We start from the raw sequence: 23,855 nt of genomic DNA on the forward strand, positions 1-23,855 counted from the left end.
TGCACACACAGTTAAACAAATTGCTAAATCTGAGCCATGAAGATGATTCCCTACAGGCCAGGTGGGCTAAGACTGTTGGCTGTATTTGCTACCCGCTGTTATGGGTGGCCTGATCTGCTTCAAGCAGTCATTGAGCGTATTTGCTCCACAAATTCTCATGCCTACAGTAATTTTGTGGCTTTGTAGTGTTGTACAAAGTATGCAGGCTTCAGTTTGTTACTGGGTGTTGAAAAATGTGTTATAGAGTGTGATATATGTAACTAAGTAAAATAGATTTCCTTTTAGGTTCCTTCCCAAAAAGGGCCAAATATATGTTATGTATTCTCTTCAACACACAGAGAACAAGGCATGGTCAGGGTGTCAGGAGACTGGGGTTTGACTCCCAGGTCTGTCAAAGTTTCCTATGCAATGATTAAGCAAGTCATCTAGGACTAGATCTACTGAGAAATTTAAGGATACAACTCCAGGTGATCACAATCCTTCTTTGGATGCTGCTGAATCCTTAATTCTAGAATTGCTAATTTAGGTTACTCAGCCTTATGGCTTCTGAGAGCCTCTTTCCTCAGAAAATAATTCTTCCTATGGATGTTCAGGAGCCAGGGAGTCAAAGTTGGGGCTGAGGGCTGAGCAGCTTTAGCAGTAAGTTTATATACTTCATTTCCTCATTTGTAAGCTGTGAGGGAGCTAAGATACAAGCTGTAGTATCTCCTCACCTCACAAGGTTGCTGGAAGCATTAGAGCTCATGAGGAAAACATGAGCATGAGAGCCTCCAGATACTATTGGATGTCTTTACAAATTTCACTGGTTGATCCTTAAAAAGGAAGTATGTAATTTAAAAAATTGAAATAATCTAGTTTACCAAGTGAGAGTTTGACCAGTACAGTACAGTGGACTTAAATCTACTACTCTTGGGAGGATTGCTTTTGGTACTCTCATAACCCAAGGGCATAAGACATCATTTAGCTTTTCACATGGAAAATAGCATTTTGATCGACACCCTGTGCTAAATTCATCCCATGGTATTGAATCAGTGAGAGCAGATAGGCGTTACAAGTTACCATGGCACCTCCTCAGCAATTTCCACTTCATGGTTCACTTAAGGAGCAGTGTCTTTTATACGAGTTCTGAATTTTTTATAACACTGATTCCTGGGATAGTGTGTTTGTGTTAGGCGTTCCTTTTCTGTGTTTGTTTTCAGGTATAGCACCGGAACCGAGCTTTTGAGAGCAAACGTTGTTCTTCAAAGACACAGCCTTCACGTGTGAAACATTATGAGCTTAAACCAGGTGCTGAGGCTATTTGCATTGCTGGGTCTGTCCACCTCTGCAAAGCTGCTTGGCAAGTAATGTGCTCCCAGTTTGGCAGTATTTTGGGAAGCCAGCAGCACAGAGGATCCTTGACATAGTGGTGGTCTGTATTGTCTGTATTTAGGAATGGATTAAAGTTTCATTCTTCATATTGAGTGTGTCACAAAGGTTGCTTGCTGCTTTCCAGAGGAGAAGGGCGGTTGAGCTGTTCAGAAGATAAAAGCTCACTGCCAAATAATCTGTTGAGCAAATAACTTGCTGTGCCTTCAGAGTGCAACGATACTATGACTGTTCAGAGAAAACAGCACTGAAAATGTCTGACACTGGTAAGGTCTCACAAACTTTGGTCTTACAGGCTTATTACTCACAAAATTAGGTGGGTATCGGAGTGAAATGCATAAAGCTGTTTACTTCTGTACTCTTTAAGGTCTTTTGTGACATTTTGCAACAATACAGAAATAGGTGGCACCTTACAGCTGTTACATTTCAGAGTCTTGTGTTTTCAAGAGGTACTAAGGTAGTCAATGGAAATATTTTTTCTCTTAGTTGCAAAACTTTATTTTTATATGTATTCCAGGTAAACAGGATTAAGTTTAACTAGTTTTCTTAGGTGTGAATTAATTTTATATCATATCTATGCTATAATTTAATTAATGTCTTAATGGATACTTACATTAATTTGTTTTGGTCCCATCTGCTCCACCTTCCCTTGCAAATAAATTCATCCATGTTATAGTAAACAGATTAGTGGATGCTGAAGAACAGAACTGCCTTTTCCTCTGTGATGCAGATTGATTTCGAAACCCAGAAGTGGCAGCAGTGGAAGGGCAGGCACCACTAAGTTACAGGGAAATGCCTCCATATTCAGTTTGGGTTGAAGTGCACTTGTGATAAATCTCTCCCAGTAGCCCCCACTTACTGGGTTTTGGCTGGTATCATACAGTAGTCTTGGAGTGCGTGAACTGGATTCTTTTTGGGTGATATAAACTGAAAGGCAAGCTGTGGCATTCAGCCCATGGAGCCAGACTGGAGATAATCTGAAGTAAAATATCAAAATGTAAAATGTGTATGCTGTTTGTGTTCAGACCTTTGCATCAACAGTTTTGCTTTACAGAGTGGTCCACACTACTTGCTAATGTAGACGTAGCTAAAAGGTAGCACAAACTAGAGTCTTCTGCTGAAAATTTTCAGAAAATGTGGAACAGAAAACATCCCTGATCTATAGAAAGACAGACCTCAGGATCTGTATTTTTTTGGTAGTCAGAAAAGAAATAGCATTCTTATGCATTACTACTGATGATTTAAATTACACCTTTTGAATTCCGATACAACTGAAAGATCAGAAATGAGGATGCCAGGAAACAGTTTAATCTGCTGCTCCAGTTTCTCTCTACTGCTAGATAAACAGTTTTTGTTGGAAAATGTGGCCTATGTATTGTCTCCTGTACAGTCAGCACCTTTGACTTTAATTTTGGTTTCCTCTGTTCCACTGTTCTCAAAAAATAAAATCACTTGTAATGTAACTTAAGTAAAGATGCTTTGAATCAGCCCAGCCACATGCATTGTCTGCTTACAGCTGTGGTAACACACTAGCTGAGGAGGAGTGCACAATACACCAGCACATATACGCACTTGTATACATGCACAGGGCCTATCCAAACTAATTAGCATTCCAGTTGTTGGTAATACATTTAAAGCCACGAGTGCCTGACATTTATCAGGTCATTTCTTATAAGATAATATTATAAATATTATGGCAATAATTTAATAACATGTAATGACATACATATTATTATAATACTATGTGATGGTAAGAATAATAATATAACATTATACATATATGAGTATATTGTAGTGAATAAAATCAGTATTTAGCCTTATAAATGGCAAATGTTTTTCCCTGGCAAGTTTCTGAAAACCTTTCTGTTCTTACATTCTGTAACATGGTGTCCATAATAGATTAAAATGCAAAGAAAGCATGTAAATATACAGCATAGTCTTTGTATTTAATTCCTAATGAGACAAGAGAGAGCAGGATCCTTAGGTCCAAACCAACTTTTCATTGACTTCGAAGTGTTTCAGCCATGTAGATTCAGCTCGTTTGAGTCCTTGCACCTGTCTCACTTCCATCAGCTGGGGCTGACTTCTGTCTCTGGCAGGATGTACTGCAACTCGAGGAGGAATTTCATTATGCTTACTCAAATGGACATTTCTTCATAGGATGTGCTATTTTCTCTGAAATCCTCTTTTCTTGGACCCTGCAGGAAAGCATCTGAGTGAGACATACCATGAATTATTTATTGGAGTGACTGGGTCGGGCATATGGCAATAGTTTATTCTGAGCACAAAACAGCGTGCAGTGAATAGGAGCAGTTTGATGTGATTTTCTGCTTATAGTGGCTTTTCAGTCTGGAAGAACCAAAACTGAGAGTATATGTTGAAGTGGAAGCTGGAGTGTTTTCCTGTTTTCTGAGTTGGCATGAGCTTTATGTGTCTTCAAGCACAAGGCTTGGGAAACACTCTTGTTCTGTGGTGTCTGCCTCAGTACAGCCAAGCATTCAGCTGTGCTTGTGGTTTCCAGAGGAGTAGTGCACAACTGAGGAAGAGGAAGACATGCTAGGAAAAAAAGTTGTGGGAAGTCCAAGCGTTCAGGGAAAGAGGCTCTGGACCTGGAACCTCCCTGTGGACTTTGCAGTGAGAAGACCACAAGGGAGGACTTGCAGAGGAGCATTCTGGCTGTGGTCTACAAGAGGTCTGTCTGGACAAGGGCAGCAGAGGAGGCCTAAGAGTATGTATTGCTGGGCAAGTTCCTGGGAAATAGTGAAGCAGGTCAGGTTGAACACTGGAAAAGAGAGATTCCCAGTGATTTAATAGGCTAAGACTCCAGTACTAGATGGGGAACATAATCCTGTTCCCCTGATACTTGTCCAGAGGTGGACTACTGATGAAGAAGAACTCATAAGCTTTAAGAGAGGCTACCAAACCTTGATATGATAGGGAAAAGGGAGTCCTGGAATATGGACTTACTGGGACCAGCCAATTTGCTCTGCTTGTCGAGAATATTAATTATTCCTCAGGAAAACGGAAAACATATTTGAAGACACTATAAATCCAGGTAGCACATAGCTGTCATTTATTCATCAGGAAAAAAACAGAAAGGTCTATTTTTGTTCTTGAGCAATCTTTTCACCTTCCTCCTTTTTAAAGCACAATGACAGTTAATGATTAATAGACACAGCCTGCAGTGCTGCCAGCAGGAAGCGAGCTTAAGTGTGGGGGAAGTCTAAATAATTGAAGGGAAGAGGTGACAGAGGCAGCCATTAGTTCTGGATAGGAAAATCTTCACTGCCTGGCTACTTGCCCAAATGAAAGGGAAAACTTACAATTTGAGTAGTGCAACCTGTAGGCTTCATGTTGAACTTCTCTTGGGGGCAAAAGAAACAATAGGGCTTAGTGTTTCTAATTTGGTAGAAATTGATGCACCCCCCGCCCTTGTTTTTAATTGCCTTACAACACATTAGCAGGCTTGCAACATAACCAGCTTGTCAGAAATAACTGGGAAGCATTCCAGAAGAGAGACCTGAACAGCCTATAGTAGAATGAATGATGTTGTGCTGGGCACTTGCCTTCACAGAGTGACTCCCCTCCACGGACATCCTGGCAGTCACAGGAGACCCCGTATACTTGCAAAGAAGGTTGGTAATTTTTAGGGCTGAGCAAATCAGTGGTAAATATTGAGCAGAAAACTAGGTTCAGCCTTCCCAAACTGGGTGATGAAAAACCAAGGTATCCAAAATAAACAAACACTTTTCAAGGAGCAAGCTTCAGTTTGCTGAACTCTACATTCTGGAGCTCTGTGTCACAGACATAAGTGAAGAATATTATTTCAGGCTCTTATCAAGAGAATAAGATGATCCTTTCCAACATTTTTTGGACAAACTGTGGATTACTGTCTCGTCTGACACTTTGCATAATTTAGTTTCCTTTAATTTCTAGTCATAATTTAGCAAGTGCCATGTCACAGGCTGTCCTGTCTTCTACAGGAAAAGTGTTTTAGAGCCTAATTAGTCCTTTTTGCACAGGCAATAACAATAAGGCAATTATTAAATGTCTTTGTTTAACTAGTGATGTAAAATGAGAGGGTGGAAGCAGTAGCTACATCTAGCCCCAGACAGCATCGCATCCTGGACAAAGCTGTCCGGACCTGTGAGGTGATTACAGTAGTAGCTGTACCCTGTGCAATGAAGGAGAGGTGTGCTGACGCCTCTCCCTGTGGTGTGACAGCTGAGCTTTATCAGCTGTGGCATTCTGGGAAAAAGCTAAAGCTGTGGTAGTATGTGTAAGGGGAATCATTCAGCAAAGTAAATTTGAGATCCTTCATTGTGGCAGGATAACTTGGCAAATTTGTGTCTGCTGCTATCCTGCCCTCTTGATAAGGTCTTGGTTCTAGTTCCAGGATGCTGCTTGCGTTAACTGGTAGTCTCACTTCTGTATAACTTTTCTAAGAGAATGTTTTGCTTACATTTGTTTGTCTTCTTTTGGTTTACTACTTTTGAAGGAATGTGTAGAGTCTATGTAAATTAGATGGACAGTGCAGTCATGCTAGCCAGGTAGGCAACTGCTTAACACCCTGGTCATGGGCATGACTGTCAAACTGCAAAGATTTCAGAAGTTTGTTGCATGCATATACTTTATCATAATTCGAGGGAGCTCCCCTAAAAAAGTATTTTTCCTCTAACATTTTTCATTGTATCTGTCACTTGCAAGTGGCAGTGAGCTGACACCATTTCATGTTGAGATTATCACTCTTGAACCATTTAATTACGATCTTGATGCACATGCTGTGTGGAGAATAAGAACTGGAATTAATTTTAAACTTTTTTTCATCCAGTAAAACCTGAAAGGTGTTTTAAAAAAATCTATAAAAATACAAGGTCTGCCAAACTTGTACTTACTATCCCGGTAAAGGGGATATTGTTGTTGCACAAGTTATTTCTGAACTGGCATTTAACTATTTACACATGTTCTCTGTGTTTTCATCAAAGGGGAAGTTTGTGACTTTGTATAACGTTAAGTGGTTTTCTGCAACCAAAGTTGTGGAAGGTACCAGAAGGTTCTAGAAAGGTACTGAAACCATATAAAGGAGGGTAGTAAGGGTTAATGCCCTTTTCAAGGAGTTTTTAAATGAAGGGGAACCAGAAGTGTATTTTGGATTCTTTTCCCAGAGGAGTCGTACTCGATGATATCAATACTAGGAACAAAGGCTGAAGAGAGAAACTGGAGTTAAGGGACTTTATTTGAGAGCAGAAAATGCTAGTGATACCTTGGATGTCAATGAGAAGGAAAGATGCCAAGAGAGAGAACAAGTACAAGTAAAGCAGCAAGCAAAGTCAAGCAAGAGAAGGTTATGGAAGAGGAAAGAGGCTGTGGCAGGAGAAAGATGGTTGAATACACAAGAGTAGGAGGAGCTCCATGATCCCGACTCAGCAGCATTTAGCTAAATTACAGACAACTCTTCTGTATGAATGTAAGTCAATGATATATTCTGTCGCTTATTTAAATGTGAAACATCTTTAACAAACTTCCTGGAGGCATTTTAGCTGCAGAGACTCAGGATGTAGTCACCTTCCCACAGTGACTGTCAGTGCAGAAAACTGCAGAGACACTGTGTCCTGATCCCACCACCATTTCCCATCTGGTAATGCTGAGATTTTCTCTTCCCTGCTTAACAACTTTGCAGCAAAAGACAGCTGCAGTCAGGTACCAGAGCAATGCCTAAAGGAAAGGTCTCAGAGAGGGATTATGGGAGGATGTGAGGCAGGAGCAGGGCTGCTGCCAAAAAGAGCAGCTTGGAGGCTGAAGGAGGGACCAGAGCCTGAGGGCTTAATCTGAGACCATTTGGGTATTAAAGAGGGGGCACATTTAGTCCTGATGGAGGGGAGCTGAAGACTTTAGTTGTGTTGGGATTTCTGAAGCAAAACTCCTGTTTACTGTGATCTTTTAGAGGAAGTGGTATATAATTATTTCTTTAGAGCAACAATTTTTATGTGGACAGTTTGTGTATTTAAGCTGTTGACAGCAGTTCTAATGCTATTCCTAACAGAGCTAAATTACAGATTAGAAGATTCATTTTTATTCATCAAATAACACTCTGTAAATCTGCAGTGATTCTCAGTGAGACTGGAGAAAAAATAAAAAATGTGTGTGACCTGTTTTGATTGCTGCATCTGTCATGCTTCTCCTCTAATCCTGATTTTTCTTTCCACTATTTTAATATCTGTGAGTTTGATAAATTATTTCTAAACATAGAAATGATGAAAACTACAAGAACTGGCTCTAGGACTGCTTATTGCACTTTGTGAGGATAGTTTTCATTAAAACCCTACCATATTTACAATATACTCAGAAGCTGATTTACTACATCTCTTGGGCACTCTGTGCTTCTCAATGGATATTCTGCTGAGCTTCTGTGACTTCTGGAAGTCTACTTTTATTTTGGCACATAAGAAGTTGATGTACCAACCAGCCTGCTTATGCTGATGAGAAGGTCTGTGTTAGAGTTAGGTATTACCAGATTGCAAATCCCAGACTAATATTTTAAATCCACATTTTAAACAGGTCAGTACTTGGCTGGATCATCATAGTAATTTCAGTTCAACTTCCTCACATGAAGCTGACTAATATTTCCAGTGCATTGGTATCCTTAACTCATTCTATTCTCTTATGCTTTTTTGAGGTACGAAAGGTACTGCAAGTGCCTTCTACTTTCATTTTTCAGTTGCCTTGCAAAGGAGTTTAATCAGCTTCTATTCACTGAAGAGTATCTCTGTCTAAAGAGTTCACTTACTCACAGAAAGGTCAATGAAATCATAAGGGAACCATCACTGTTTCCATTCCACATCCATGCTGTAAAGTGTGAAGGCATTCTTATTCTATCTGCTAGCAGGAACGTCCTCAACATTTCTCAGAAGAAAAGGACAGTCTTTTTCTCTGTTCAGTGGAAGCATCTGTCTTTCAAGCTTTCATCATTCGGACAAGCAGGAATAACTGTAGGCTTTTCTGAAGATCAGCTGCTCATGAACAGTTGTGCAACTGTGGATTAGTTGTTAATAAGCAAGGTCAGTGATGAAGGCTGGGACCTTACCCTCTGTAAGTACACGATGATGGGATTTTTTTTCGGTTAAGAACTAGACTGGACTAATTTTGGTTTTGAAATTTTCCAAGTAATTTTTTTTAAACATTTATATATTTTCAAAATTAAATATGCTTGCTATACCTTGGAGCTGTTCTGTGAACCTGAAACCCGTATCTAGTTCACGTTGGCAAATAAAAAGAAAGATGAATTCACTGAGCTGCAGTCTAAAATGCCCAGGTTTGTGTTTTTGGATAGAGATTTTAGATTCCCAGCTCTACTGCAGAGCTAAAGCCCTGAGTTACTCATCAAAAGATCCACCCTGAAAGTGTGGACCTTGAAAGAGCTGTGCTCCTGGTTTTGGGAAGGTCCTGGGTACAGGCACACCTGGACCATTGAGGGCTCTTGATTCCTCTAGGTTCCATGTTCTAGAGCACTCAGTCAGCATTTGGCAAACGGTTGTCAAGCCTGAGATATTTTTAATAAAAGTTTGTGTTCCACACACACATTGGCATTTTCTGACAAGCATTTATCAGAATGTTTCGGCTGAATTTAATTCCTGAGTACTAGGAGCCATAAGAAGCCAAGCAATCCTACAGCAATAGGATACATTTGGGTCAAGCTACAGCATGCATCTTCAGTGCTGAATTAATATCCTCTCTTCTATTGTTAGTCCAGGTAGCTCATAGCTAGTTGAAGCACAAGAAAAGCTGATACTAAAAATTACTGAGCAGTGGCTAAAATGGCCAGAGAAGTGGTAGCATGTCATATAATAATCTTGGAACTTGAGGAGGCACCGTTATTACCTATTCAAGTTGTATACTTTACATATATATAGAAAGCCACTGTACTATGATTTTGAACTGGTTTAGGTGCCTTTGTCTAGTCAGAATTAAACACAATTTTTATAAGAAAAGTAACCTTGAAATGTCCAACAGAAAATATTCAGAATGCTCAAGAGTTCAGACTAGAACTTATGAACAAGGATGATTCTCTGTTGCATTAATCATAAATGATGTAGGCAATAACTCAAAGATGTTTCCTTGAGGAACCTAAAATCAGATTTTTAAAAATACTTTTATAATAGATAGCTGTAGGCTTTCTAAGGAATTAAGCTAAAGTTCCATATTGTGTTATTACTGCCATATGGATTATCTTTGCCTCACCCACCTAGACACCACAAATTGTTGGTGGCAACATCTATACCTCCCGCTCTGATGCTGTGTTAGATTATTTTAAAATAGAGATAGCGATGTTTCAGAATTACTGTCTATAGATGTGATTCTGCTGTGGGAGCCTGACATAATAGCATAGCTACTTTACTACATTGCTAGAAGGATAAGATTTTAAACACCTGTTCAGATATGAGTGATACATTTACTTCTCATATCTCTACACTGAAAACTCATTTTGCTCTGAAGATAAAAGTAGTTCCTCCTGCCAAATACCTGAACACCCTCATTTCCACCCAGGAACCTGCTGACCCCTCTGAAGCAATCTGTTCCTCCCAAACTCAAATCAGCTGGTTCCAGATGGAACAGGTTCATGCATTGGGGCAAGTTTTTGAAGAAGGTGATTGGACTAAAACTACACACATGCCCTGGTTGCCACTCTCTTAAATTGCCCCTAACATATCAATCTGTTTGGAACAGATACTTACAGAACAGTTGGAGCCTGCCTGTGGGAGGAAAAAAAGTATTCAAGCTTTTTATGAGAAGTATGTCAGCCCTATTAAGAGGTTATAGAACAGGATGGAAAAGGTTTATTTAGTACCCAGAGAGCAAGTTGCAAATATGATGGAGGCCAAATACTAGGTGAAAAATAATCTGGCTTGATCTCAACTTAGTTTTTATACTATGCATCATATTTGTCATTGTGTGCTTGGATGACTCTAAGACTATGACTCTATGGTAATGCTGTGTGCTCTGGTAGGTGCATAAGAATATGGAGTTGTGATATAGATAACGCTCAGAGGCCAGTTATGGGAAAAATGCCTAGACTAATGAAAGTGTGTTTATTGAACTTACACTGGCATCAGTTCTGCATGTAGTAGGCCAGACCAAGTAATCTATAAATAATATGAAAATGCCTGCTAGGGAGATATTCAGTCTGTAGAAGTAATTCATACCCCAAAGTCCAGAAAGCAGAGTTTAAGAGGCTACAAGAATGTTTCGTTCTCCTTGGAGTGTCTTTGCTGTTATAAAATCAAGCTCTTCATCTTGACACTCAGGTTTCTTTTGCGATTCTGCACTCTAAACACAATTTTGAGTAATGATTTTGTTTAGAAGTTGGAAAGCTCTGCAGAAGATAGAAAAAAAAATCATTGGTAAGTTAGATATTGCTAAGCTAAGTCATACTGTGCAGACCTTCTGTGAAAAGTTAGCTCCAGAACTTACTGCGCTGCTTGAACGAGGCCTGTAGTAAGAAGCAAAATTATTTGCACTATGAGCAGATTAATTCATTTCCTATTCTGAGGGACATGTCTATAGTTGGAGTAATACTTCAGTGTCAGTTTAGCAACAATATTTATATCTGTCTGTACACCTCTTCTGAGATAGAGCTGGTAATCCATCCCATTAAAGGCTTAAATAGTTCTTTGGTACTGAAGCATTTTCCTTTATTCCGTAGATATCTGGTGGCACTTACTCTAAACTGAGGAGAAGTAGGACATGCTGCCTAATGTAACAGAGAGCTACAAACCTGGAACCAATGAGCAGTGTCAAAGTGTGCCTTTTCCAAAGTAATTATTTTGATAAAACTTTAACACATTCTGTAGGCCAGCAAAAAGACCTGTCAAACATTGCAGATACCTGGTGTAAGCCTTTCATTACTGCAGCTGCCTTCCACAGATAGAATGGGTAATTTTTGAAATTTTGTTTCAGAAACTTCTAGCAGCGCTGATCCCAGCAGAACAGTGATTGCAGTGCTGTGTAGTGCAAGCACTTCTCTGAGCATTTATCCACTCATGATGTCTGTCTTGACCCAAATCCCCAGCTGTGCTGACCTCTGCAGGGACTGAGCCTTTGGTATTACCTGAGAGGGAACTAAAGACAAACCAGGGACTGAGTGTCCGCTTAACCAGGGCTCTTCTGAAGAGAACCTGTGGGACTTTCTTTTGAGAGGCTGTCGTTCATTTCAGTGGATGTTGGTTCAAAGTCTTTAAGTAACCTCATCTTTCTCCTTCCCAAACTGGACCAAGCCTTGTTCCTCCCCCCGCACCAGCACCCCAAAACCAGGCTAATTAGTGCAGGCCTCCCTGGTGTTTCTTGGGATGGGTTTTGTCCAGTCAGGAGAAGGTACTTATGTCTCAGGCTTCTTAAGATAAAATCTGGGATATCAGTAAAAGTAGCGTCATTACGGTAATTATATTTAAGTGCTAATAAATGCATCTTGTAGTTATTTCACACTAAAATAAATGTTTCATTTTAATTTAGTCTCCTCATTTTAATTTAATCTTCTTAGTATTGGTCAGAGGAATAAATGTGTCAGTTCCTCATCAAGCAGAAATGCAAGAGAAATGAAGTTAAATGGCATTTGAATGCACTGACTTTGTATTTATCTCATAGGATTTTACCTGAAGAAAAAATACGTGGATTCTATGACTGTCAGACTGCTGTCCTATGTAAGGCATGAGGACAAGCTAGATCAAGGTCATATATGTGAAATACAAGACAAATGTTGTTTCAAATGATATTTATTGAGACCTTGCAGAGTCATCATTAGATTTAATTCAATATAAAGATCTTTGATAGAAACAGAAATAGTAGCAAATCTTACAGCTTTGGGGATTTTATCTGTATTACAAAACTTTTATGAAAGCCCCAGAACTATTGTCAAGGAAAAGAAAAAGCTGGAACACTCAAATTGTGGTGTTGAACCACAAGAAAATAAATAGAAATTGGTGACTTTTTACAAAGCAATCTCACATTTCAGTTGTGAGGGGAAGTGTTAACATGCATCAGTATGTGCTGAGCATGCTAAATAAAAGTAATTTTTAACTTTTCATCTATTAAAAGTCAGTAGTAGAGCAAGATGAAGGGGAATTTACCGGGAACTTCACATTAGAGGTTGGTTAGGTCTGAAATATTCCTTTTATCTGATCTGTTTGACCCACTACGTATACAAAATCTATTCACTATGTTATTCACTATGCATCATCTGTTGTTTAGAATATAAGACCATCTCAACTGGTGTTATTGTTTGACAGTCTAGGTATATTTGTGAATGGAAACTCATGAAGCTAATTTCTTTTGGAAATTATGTAATCTTGGCCTTTGTGGAAGACTGGATAATTTTAGGTGTGGTTTTTTTTTTTTTTAAGAAACCGATATACATTAAAACATACACTGCTATGACATAAAGAAGCTTTTACTGATTGCATACTTTCAGATGGATGAATATGAACTCAATATGTAGGGCGTGTCATCTTCCAGCAAAGCCAGCTTTTGTGCTATTTAATTCGCCAAGAGGTGGCAGCCTTCACTCAATTCCCTCCGGACTTTTCCTCTCAAGCAGGTTGGCCAGGTGGGTATCTGGCGTTGATATGCATGTACAAAGGCTGGTGGGTATCTCGAGAGGCATCCTCAGGCTGTCTCAGCTCTGTTAGGTAGCCTGTATTATTGACTTCATAATAAAATAACTGGAAAAAGACAAATTGCATAGGAAATTAAGTTAGATTTGAAGAAGATGGCCACTACTTCACCTTTGCTGCCATTCCCATTCCCATTCCCTGCTGAAATTGGGATTGGAAGTTTTGGTTTACTCTCCCTTGGTTTTGGGAGAAATGTTTGTCTGCTTCTCACTGAAAGTTCTGGACATCGATAGGTACTTGATGCATTCATAAGAACATGCATACAAAACTTTATTAAAAACTGATTATGTGCTCTTGTGTTGTTACATATTAGTTATTTTTAATGCAATTAAAGTTATCAGAACATACATCATATTATGATCTCCTTCTGTCTGGAGGAGGAAGTGTGACGGCTGCTCCCTGCAGCTGGTATAGATGTGTCAGGATGGTGTCTGCACGCCAGCTATCAAAACTGCCCAGATATGCCCCTCTTTGGTGACACACTGACATTATTGGTGATAATGATCATTCGTTTGTTAATTATTTCTTCTTTCCAGGTAAGTAGTATGGAAAATCTGAAATAGAGAGTTTAGGTAGAAGTTTTGTAGGTTAGTTTTGTAAGAGTCAGATATCTAACCTAAACTGATCATTTGGGCTGTCATCACTCATGGTGAGAGGCAGTATCTCCACAGGCTCTACATTGCATCATGAGAGGCTTTAGGATATATGAATTGAACAGCAGTTAAACATGCCCATCTCTCCCTGCAGACTGTGGAAGAAACCTAGGTAGCTAGTTTAGATTAGATCTGAGTTTGAAGAATTGAAGTGAGATGTCCTGAATCTTTATGTCTCTAAGTTCTGTCTGAAGGCAGGCACTAATTTTCATAATTATTCTAAGGTGTTGTGGACATGTGTGTGAATGAAAACAGATAAACAAAATATTCCTGCTAATCTTTTTTGCCTCCTATTTATATTGGGAAGAGATGGTGGGAAAAAGCACATACCAAATTTTTTTTTGACATTTTGCACTTTTGAGAAGATGGTGTTTAGTTATTTAAAAAAAAAAATTCTGCAAAATTTATAGCTAACTGAAATTCCTAAAACGTGATTAAGGCCAAAGAGTACCTGAGGTAGAATTATATCTTGCAAGATTTTGATTCCTTGTATTTGCCTGGTGAAGGATGTAACAGCTTTGATTTTAGATTTTCTGACCTGTGAGGAAGAATACTGATAGAAACCATATTGTGGTATGATGCTCTGTTTGTGATTTAATCTCATATGCCTTTTGAAAGCAGATCAGTAATTTCCATCATCATTTGCATTAATAAAATTCTGCAAAAACGTATTAGAGAGTGATTTCTCTCTTGGTCATAACAGGTCTTGACATTTGAATAATTCCTTTGGTAACTGTAACAGAAACATTACAGATGAAACAATGGAAGGGCAGAGGAATTGGCACAGATAAACCAGATGCAGTGACTGTAAGAAGAATGCAGCTGTGTGAGCATGCTGCCAGTGTCTCATTAGATCACAACACTCATCCCCTGCTTCTGTGACCTACACTGGCACTGTGCTTTTGCACATTAATAGCTTTCATGTCGTTGTGAAGGTCCTCGGGAAGGTGATTTAAAACACAGGGTGCAGTCTCCGGTTTTTAAACTATTCCCACATGCCACAGTTTTAACACTAGCAGTTTTGAGGAAAGTGCATATATTTTGTCTGTGATGGGAATGCTCCTCAGAGTTTTCTTATTTCTAGGAATAAGATCTGCAGTATATGTTTGTACTAAGAAACTATGAAGGATGTTTATAATGTTCTTAGTCTTATTCGTGCTCTTCAGAGGCTTCTTGTTCTAACTGGAGACAACATATGCATGTCTTAAGCTATTTAAATAAATGAATGTCTGTGCTGGAATAATCTTTGCAGGGATGAAAAAGAGAGGAAGGTTAAAAGCTAAATGAGATCATTCAGAAGATTTACAATCAGCTGTGAAAGATGTTTCCCTGCACTAAAGCTAATCAAGACAATGAATTTTCATGTTTGTCTGGTACTACCGAGGAAATTGGATCAGATGTCTCCTGGGGATTCCTTTATTATTTGGTATTCACACACCGGCACCCACACTTTTTCAGCTGCTGGCAGTGATATCACTTTGATGCACATATGGTACTAGGCTTCTCACAAGAAAGTGAAGAAGCAACATTTCCCAACAATCCCAAACGCATTTTGCGTAATGGAAAGAGATCTGGCACTTAGATAAGAAATGTTCCTTTCCTAGCTGTTGGGTGGTCCAGTTTTGTCAGCTGCATGGGACAGATTTGGGTTCTAGGATCCCTCATGGGCCGTGTTTTGTTCTCACTGCTGGGAGTGGGGGAATGGCTGTTGCCTGACACAAAGAGCTGGATTGTGCTGCTGGGTTGCGGATGGGGCAATGCCTGTGACTAGTGGCTGGCAAACCACAGCTGGTGCGAAAACAGGAGGAGGCACCGTTCTGGCTGAGTTCACTGAACAAGCTGCTTCCCTTCTCCTTTGGGTAAGAGGAGGCAAGCCAGGGCTGCCCATTTGACCAGGCTGCATAAGGATTGTGTATTTGTAAATCACGGAGAACTAAAACAATGTACACAACAGCACTATGACTTTTTAAACATGCAAGCCTGTTATTCTCTTGCTGTTTCAGGTCTTTTTTTACCTTGAGAGGGGCACAAAATGAAAAGTGACTGTTTAAGTGTCTTGCTTTGAGTAAAGAGAGAGAGACTACAAAGTAATAATTCCGTTGAAACTATAATGTACGGGTCCAACTGGAGTTAAATCTGGCTCAGGTCATCTGTTTTAGAAGATTAGTCTTGGTTCAGATTAACTTGCCCTGGTGCTAGCAAGCACAGCATGTTTTGGTAGTTAATATTATTCAGTCACCTTCTTCCTGGTATCTCAAGATTTGTAAACTATAAAGCAAACTTTGACTTTTTAGGATCTGAAAAAGGTCTAAATCAGTAAGAGAAGACTATTCAGCAATTCCTGGCACATGAAAATATCACAGAATAACTGTCCAGTTTCTATTAGATCCAGAAGAGATAATTAAGACTTTTTTTCCTGCAAAAAGAATGTGAAATACTATTTGATTAGAGAAAATGTGTTCCAGATTGCACAGAACTACAGTGTTCATAGATCATTTAAGAATAGCTACCCAGCCCCCTGCCCCAAGCTGCTACTTCATAAAAGATAGTTACTCAGTACAGTAGGTTTTTTTTTTTTTTTTAAAGCAATGCCGTTAGCTTTGTCTAAGTGAAATACCTATGGAAATGTAGCAGGCTTTCATTAGAATTAGCAAAGTTACTGACATTCCAGATCTTTCTAAGTTATGCAAACCAATTACAGCTGCTATGAACTCATTGCATATAAAGAAAAATAGTCAGCCTTCCTTGCTGCCTTGTGGAGCAGGTGTTCCCCATCTGGCCCTGATAAGGTGGGCAGGCCAGGTGGCACCTGCACCTAGAAATGAGGAGAAGAAAGCCACTTCAATATTTGTAAGGCTTCCTAGGGATTGCCTTGGGCTCTTTGACTCTCCTGCTGTAACAAAGGTGACAGAAAGATTGGTTTATTTGCTCTGGTGGTTTTTTTTTATTATATTTTTTATTAATTAATTTATTTTTTAAGGGAAATGCAGTGGGATATGTTTCCATCCGCTTGCTACCTGGATATTGAAGGAGAAAAGGGTAAGTAGAAGCTTGCTTCCCTAGGAGCTAGGGAAGAAAAAAAGGCAGACAAAAGTTCTTAGGAAAGGGCTGTGGGATTCTTGTTAAGAAAAGCTCTAGGAGGTAGGATTAGAAAAAGTAATTATAAGGGTAGGCAGTCCTGAAGTTGTGGGCATATTTGTGTTGTAGTATGCTTCAGCATATTCTGATTTTTTAGTCCTGGGCATAGAAGAGGTACACCATGAATGTTCTTGCTCCTTTATATAACTTGAGAGGGAACACATGACTCCATTAAGGAGAAGTTGGGGAAAAATATAATTGTGTGCAACTACATAAGAAAAGAAGCTGTAGCTTATATATGATAAAGTAGGTATGATCTACTAGTTTGTGATGAGGAGTTTTCCATGGAAATAAGAGGAAGGAGGACAGATGGGATGCTTATGAAATAGTTCCTGGGTAAAGTTTTCATGATTTCCCACTTGATATGAGCTCAGTCTGTAATGACTGCCTTCTACAGGAATTTTGCAAGGCTGCCCTAAAACGGGAATACGCAAAGGCTGAGGAAGTGCTTTCCTGTGCTGTAGGTTTTTAAAGCAGTAAAAAGGATCGCACAACTGCCTATCTTATACCTGTGTTAAGTGTAAGTGATAGAGGTGTTGCTCTAATTTGGAAAGAGGATTTTATGCAAATGTGTTCAATTAAGTCTGAAAAATGTGTGGTTTATTTTCTTTTTTTTTCCCTTGTAACAGCCGAAACCCTAATACTCTAGTTGTATTTGAACAGACTCTCATGTGGCGATGATTTTTACTAATGCATGTAATACTCCAATGACCGGGAATATCTGTATGTTGTGGGGTATTGAACGATCTCCTCCTTTGCATGCACACCCCATGCATGTTTGCTTGCTGCTAGCATGATGAGTTGACCTTGGATGTCACTACTCCCTCCTGCAAGAAGGGTTTGTGTGCATGTGAATTTGGCTCCATGGTATGCCCACAGCCTCTTTGCATGTGGCACCAGAGAAAACAGAATCTTCAGCAGGAGGAGAAGGTGAGGGAGACTTGCTTAAGCCAGTCAGCGACCACTGAGTTGTACTGACCAGCTCATTATCTGCACCTGAGTGTTTAAAGGAAAATGTTGTGTACTTCTCCCTGGCTGTTCTCTCATTTCAGTGTGTTTTACTTTGCACTGAAGCCTAGCTTTCCCTCCGGAGCGGGCATGGTAAACCCCCTTCTAGTGTGAGTGCTGTTCTTGATCTGTTTGCTCAGCCATGTATCTGACTGAAGCTTATACCTGGGTTCTGGATGAGCGAGCCGAGCTAGTAATTTAAGTTTTGCAAAAGTGAATTATAGCAACTTGAAGAATGGCTTCTGTTTTTGTAGAAGAACATTCTCTGTAAGGTAACTGTCAGCATGGATGAAACAATTGGTGCAGAGAAATATCTTTAAACTGCTCCTTGATGGAAGGAGAGCTAGGGGCTTAGTAAAGCCTGGAAGTTGTCTATGCAAATATAATTGAAACACTAGCATGCACGGTCGCAATTAAGAATTTTAGGAGTTGCAAGCAGGACTTCCAGCTCCAGCAAACCAATCCGTAGTTGCTTACGTTGTCTATGAACGCACATCCCTTTCCCATGCCTCTTCTATATCCAAAATAGCTTTGTGTGGCCTACAGGTGTTGGAGTATCTGGCTTTCCTGCTGTGATGGCTTTCAGTTGTCTGATATAACATTATGCTCTTGCTGTAACAGGATGTTTATGAAATGCATTGAAATTAGCCAGGTGCTGATATGAAGAAGTGCTGTCCCTGAATGATCTGGATGTACCTGAGTGGAAGATGAAATGGACAATTTCCCAATTGAGGAATTGAGAGGGAGAGACATGTCATTGTTTAGATGTCACCTTGTCTGTAAGGGTTACTTTACGCTAAATCTGCCTTGCATTAAATTGCATTTTGCTAAATTAACAATAAAACAAATATTTGTCTCTATCTTTGTGCATCACTTTCCCTGAAGTTGGAAAGCACTCAAATGTCACTTATGAAAGCTTCTTATGGTATAAATAGTATGAACATCCTTTTAAAATGAGGGGTGAACCATACTCATACATCATGGAATATGGTAATTATGACCTTTAGTTTCTTATGTTAAGGTATCTAATTGTGATGTGTATTGATATTAACGGTAAATAACTTTATCGGTGAGTTTTCAGGGATACTGTACGCTTTTGGAAAGTAATTAATACAAAAGGATAATAGTGTATCATGATGTCTTTGTCACCCCACCCCCAAGATTTTTTTCAGTAAAATCTTACTTGTATGGTTTTTAAACTTCAGAACAATGCAGAAAATGTTAGACCTGTCTGAAGACACCTGCTGTAAAAGTATTTTTGTTGGAGGTGGTTCCCCCGCCCTGTTATACACGAATGTAGGTAGCCATCTCATTTAATTTATTGAGGTAGGTGAAGGGTGAAGTAAAAGCTTTCTAACTTGTGTCTTGTTGTAGCTATTTGTGTCACTTATTTTATTTGTGAGATATGTAACTTGATGGGAACACTTCCTGGTCTAGATCTCTTCCTAAACAGAATTTGTGCAAGGGGAAAGTGTTAGACTAGACATTTTAAAAAATGTTTCTGGAGAAGGATTTAGTTACTTCATGTATGCCTTTCATGTATCTTTCCACCTCTTCCTGTCTTTACTACAAAATAATTCAAGGGAATCAATGACTATGGAGTGTTTCTAATGCAGTGTGGATTAACTGAAATAAAAATAGTTTGAAGACTCAACTTTTATCAGGCAGGATCATGCGATCTAAATTGAACTCTACAGTTACTTCCAATGTGAAAGAGAAATGAGCTTCATGTAGTCAGTTTGTGTAGTTCTTCCTAAACGAACACAAATTTGAGTAAAACAAAAAAGTCTTCCATACCTACATATCTCAGTATTCTTAGGAAATGTCTTATGTAATGCTTTTAGTTGATAATTATGGATCTTATCTCTGATGCCAGTTGGCGCAGTAGTCATATTGGACTTGAACAGACAGGATATGTCATTTTTGCAGGATGCTTGAAGAAGCCTCCTGTGGAAAGTGTCACAAATAAGTTCTCTCATGTGAGTGCTCTAATGATCATCAACTGGTATGCACAAGAGGTATAAAAATCATTGGCTTATCCCAAAACAAAAAACCAGGTCATTTCAAATGCTATGTGAAAAAGATGTACTTTATAGTTGAGGGAATGTTCATTAGATTGTGAGCATATTGACGGAGTGTTTTTTGAAACACTCAACGATCAAAATTGCTTCTGAATTTTGATGCAAAGATGTATGATATAGAGAAGTCTCTTTAATCACAGGAACTAACATGCTATGGAGGCTGTGTTGTGCTAGTTGTGCAGTAATACATTTTTATCAGTATTAAGGTTTTCCTCATGTGCTTAGAAAAATAATATTTCAAAGCATTCCTGAAGCCTGCTAATGAAGAAAATAGAAATAGGTCACAGTGGCATTGACCTTTGAAGAAAACTCAAACTTGATTTGAAGAGGAGCCTTAAGGCTTTTTTCCAGCCTGTCAAACTTGACCTTTTCATCATAGTCTGTCTTGTTTGGAACACAGATCTTCACATATCTACATATTCATGTCAAGCAAATGCTCCCCATGGTGGTTACTGAATCAGGTATTTGGAACAGAATAGCAAACGCTTTTTGGTAGCTAGCAAGCATTTTGCACAAGATGCAATCACATCATACAGGGTAAAATCTCATTTTAGCATAACACCTGTTGGTTATCATATAAATGATAAGTAATGTGCATGTTGGGATAAGTAGTTTTAAAAACAGCTTCAGGAGTACAATAAGCAGTTTCAACTTTTATTCTTGCTACGGACCTAAGCTATGAAAGTTTGCTTTATTTCTGTCTCTGTAAGCCTGCGTTTACAGGGCCAGATGGCAGCCTATGAAATGTGCTGTAGCTAGGGAGAAAATAGGTCCTCGTCACAAGCAGCTAGTCATGAAAATTTAAGGGCTGTATTAGTCTTGATACAAATGTGCAAATAAATCTGGAGTAACCATAATGCTGATGGTATAATTGGGCTGGCTCCTGTAAACTACCTTGTTTGCTAAACAGTGAATTAGCAAAGGGTGAAGCTACTCTTTGTCTTCAAAAAGATGACTTTGTGCTAACTGGAGTAAAGCAGGCAGGGGTGTGTGCTTTTTAGCAATTAAAATCTTGACTTTATGCACCTGCTGTTGTGCCAAGTTCAGTAGTGGAAACTTCCTGATTTTCAATAGTTTTGCATGTGTTCTTGGAATTTTAGCTGGTAAGGCAGCACTTCTGGGTGTATAAATGGGCATTTATTGCAAATGTGAGCACTTTCAGTTTTAAATTAGGGTGAAATTAACATGTTACAGTGGACTCAAACAGCAATAATCTATAGTTTAGACTCTGTTTGTACTTAGATTTTTATGGTAAAATGTTGAAAGACATTTGCAAGAAGGTAACATGCGTTTCAGGTCATCCTCATCCTTGTACGTTCTTTTGTGCTTCCATGCAAATTCTGTCCTGTATTTCTGAGGTTTTGCTAATACATTCAAATGTAACCACTTTTGCCCTTGCTGTGCCTTGGTGTGTTGTGTCCTGTGCTGCAAATCCAGAGTTCATAATATAAGAGATATGTTTTCTGTCATTGGTAAGGGAAAATGGAATTGTGAATTCTTTGTACAGGTTTATTGGGGTGTGCTCTTTCCTGATGATTCTAGCTGAATTGCCTTCAACATAATTAAACATTTTTTATATGTTCTTTTAAAAAGGTAGTCTATGGAAGTCTTCTCAGGAGTGGAACTACCAAAGCCTAAGTCTCAAGTTGTCTGCCAACCTGGTATCTCCAGGGGAGAAGGGTGAGCAGAAAATTAGATTTTTACCTTTCTGCTGACTTCCCTGAAACCTGAAGGGACTTAAATTTTCTAAGACAGATCTCCTCTGTCAAATTGAAATTGGTTGGGGCAGTAAACCTTACCTTTTTAACAGACATTGACAGTAAAATTTTAACCATGCTGGTTTAGTTATTCTTTCTCTTGTGAGATATGCTGGTTTTACTCAAGGATGTATTATGAATGAAATAATCAGCTTCATGCTGTATGTGATGGTTCGCTAACTATAAGGGGAGCGGATCCTGAGTCTTAAAGCCATGCACCTAAAGCTGCCTGTATCTGCCAGGGAGTCAGAATCTGATGCTTCTGTCTGACAGGTATGCAGGCAGGTTATTTTCTTTAGTGTCCTGAAGTCACTAGAAGATTAACAGAGGATACTCCTGTCTGTAGGAAAATGAATGAGCTCTAAATGAGATGGCTTTTGAGCTGAAGGGGTGCTGTATTTGAGTTGCTTTTAGGATTAAGACTGAAGATAGGTGAGTACCAAAGCATGTGTGGAGTTTGTCAGTTGTGAACTGACACCTGTATGTGAGAAATTAATTGGAAACAAGAACAGATGTAACAGAACAGGTCTCATATGCATAATCTTACCGGGGCCTCCAAATAAATCAAGGGAGATCCTTGTAGATAGAATCTGAGAGGTCTTAGAGCCTTATAAATGTATTTTGTTATTCTAAACCACAGCTGAAGTAGTAGTCCTCTCTGACCTTTTGTGGCTTAGCTTGTAGTATGTGGGCTCATGGTCCTGGTTAGCTGGAATTGCAGTGGGGATGCATTGTTCAGCATGTTGGAGGTGGGAGACCGACAATAGCCCAATTCTGTTGCAACACAACTCTGGCAAGCTGACTTGTACTAACTGAGCAGGCTTTGGAAGCCGGGCTGAGCTCTCTGTTGCTAATAGCTAGTTCAAATCTATCTACCATACTAATTGCAGATTATTAATTCAGGGTATACCTGTATTGTTTTGTTTACATCTGTCTGAAGTGATGTTTTGCGCATGGCTGATGTGTGTATTGAATGCAAGATTAATATATTGTGACCTACAGAGCTGAGAAGGAGGAAGAAAACACATAGAAATGAAAAACTGGTGCTTTACATACTTTAGGAAGGAGCATATTTGGGCAGTGATATCCTAATTTGAACTGGATATCAATCAAGAGGTCATTCATGTGAAATTGTTTCTGGGTAAGGCTGTCCATGAACGAGGTGTAAGGAAGAAAGCTATGGATATAGTCACACAAAAAACTCATAGCTGTGGAAATAGTTGCAGATTATGTGAAAGTTAATGTGCTTGATAACAAAACTCATGTGCTTATTTGACTGATGATATGAAAATCAATAAATCAGACAGGAAAGGTATCAAACTGGAAATCTTAACCTTGGAGATCAGTAGGAATAAAACCATTTAAGCTCTATTGCATGAGTCATCATTTCACTGACTAATTTTTGTTCAAAAATTAAGACACTAGAAGAATTACTGATGAATATACCACCACACTGGCTTTCCAAGAAGAAACAAGCTCTGTATGAAGACAATATGGTGGCAAATTTAAATGCAAGTACACAAAAGGAGAGCTATATTAATCCTTTTTTGTTGGCAGTAAACACTTGTGTAAGCTGAAACACTCATTAAAAAAGTGCTAATTAGCATTTCAGTTCCTCTTAATAAAAAGCAATCACTTATTGCTTCCAGTATATTATAATTAAACTGGTGAGAAGTACTTATACTCCTATTTACAGTGAAATGCATATTTTTATGTTGTCCAACTGGCAGTTGTTATATTGCTATAGCCCAGCATAGTCGGTAAGTAGTTTTTTGTTTTGTTTTTTTTAAATAAACGCCAATAGATAGGGCGCAGAGAGATGTAGTTTAAGAACAAATAATAAAAAAAATCATCTGAGAGCTCTGTAATATCACAACTAAATTTTCAATACACTTATAAGCAGATGAAGAATCAGTTGGCAAGCTACTCTCTTGTCCCTGCCAATGCACAACTAAAGTTACGGTAAGGCTCTGTATTACTCTCTCATCTTGCAGTAAAAAACAGCCTCATAGGCATTAAACAAGGAATAGAAAATGCAGTATTACTTCTACTGGTACTTTTTTAAAAATTACAGTAGCATTTGAATAATAAGGAAGTTTATTCTTTAGGTTGCATGAAGCAGCACTTTAATTCTGTACTAAAAATGGCTTTTAAGTGACTTAATCTCTTCCTGATATTTTCTGCAGT

The 23,855-nt window shown here is 38.9% G+C and overlaps 1 protein-coding gene across 1 annotated transcript in view; it reads right to left on the bottom strand.

Moving 5' to 3' along the window:
- Nucleotides 1-23,445, bottom strand: part of NWD2 (NACHT and WD repeat domain containing 2) — a 91,533-nt gene extending 68,088 nt beyond the window's left edge. The window contains exon 1 of the mRNA XM_080396992.1: nt 1-23,445. This exon is cut by the window's left edge and continues 10,739 nt beyond it. The gene's annotated coding sequence lies outside the window, so the exon portion shown is untranslated.
- Between the last annotated feature and the right edge of the window lie 410 nt (nt 23,446-23,855).

The sequence above is a fragment of the Falco punctatus genome, assembly GCF_963210335.1.
Source record: "Falco punctatus genome assembly, chromosome: 1".
Taxonomy (NCBI): Eukaryota; Metazoa; Chordata; class Aves; order Falconiformes; family Falconidae; genus Falco; species Falco punctatus.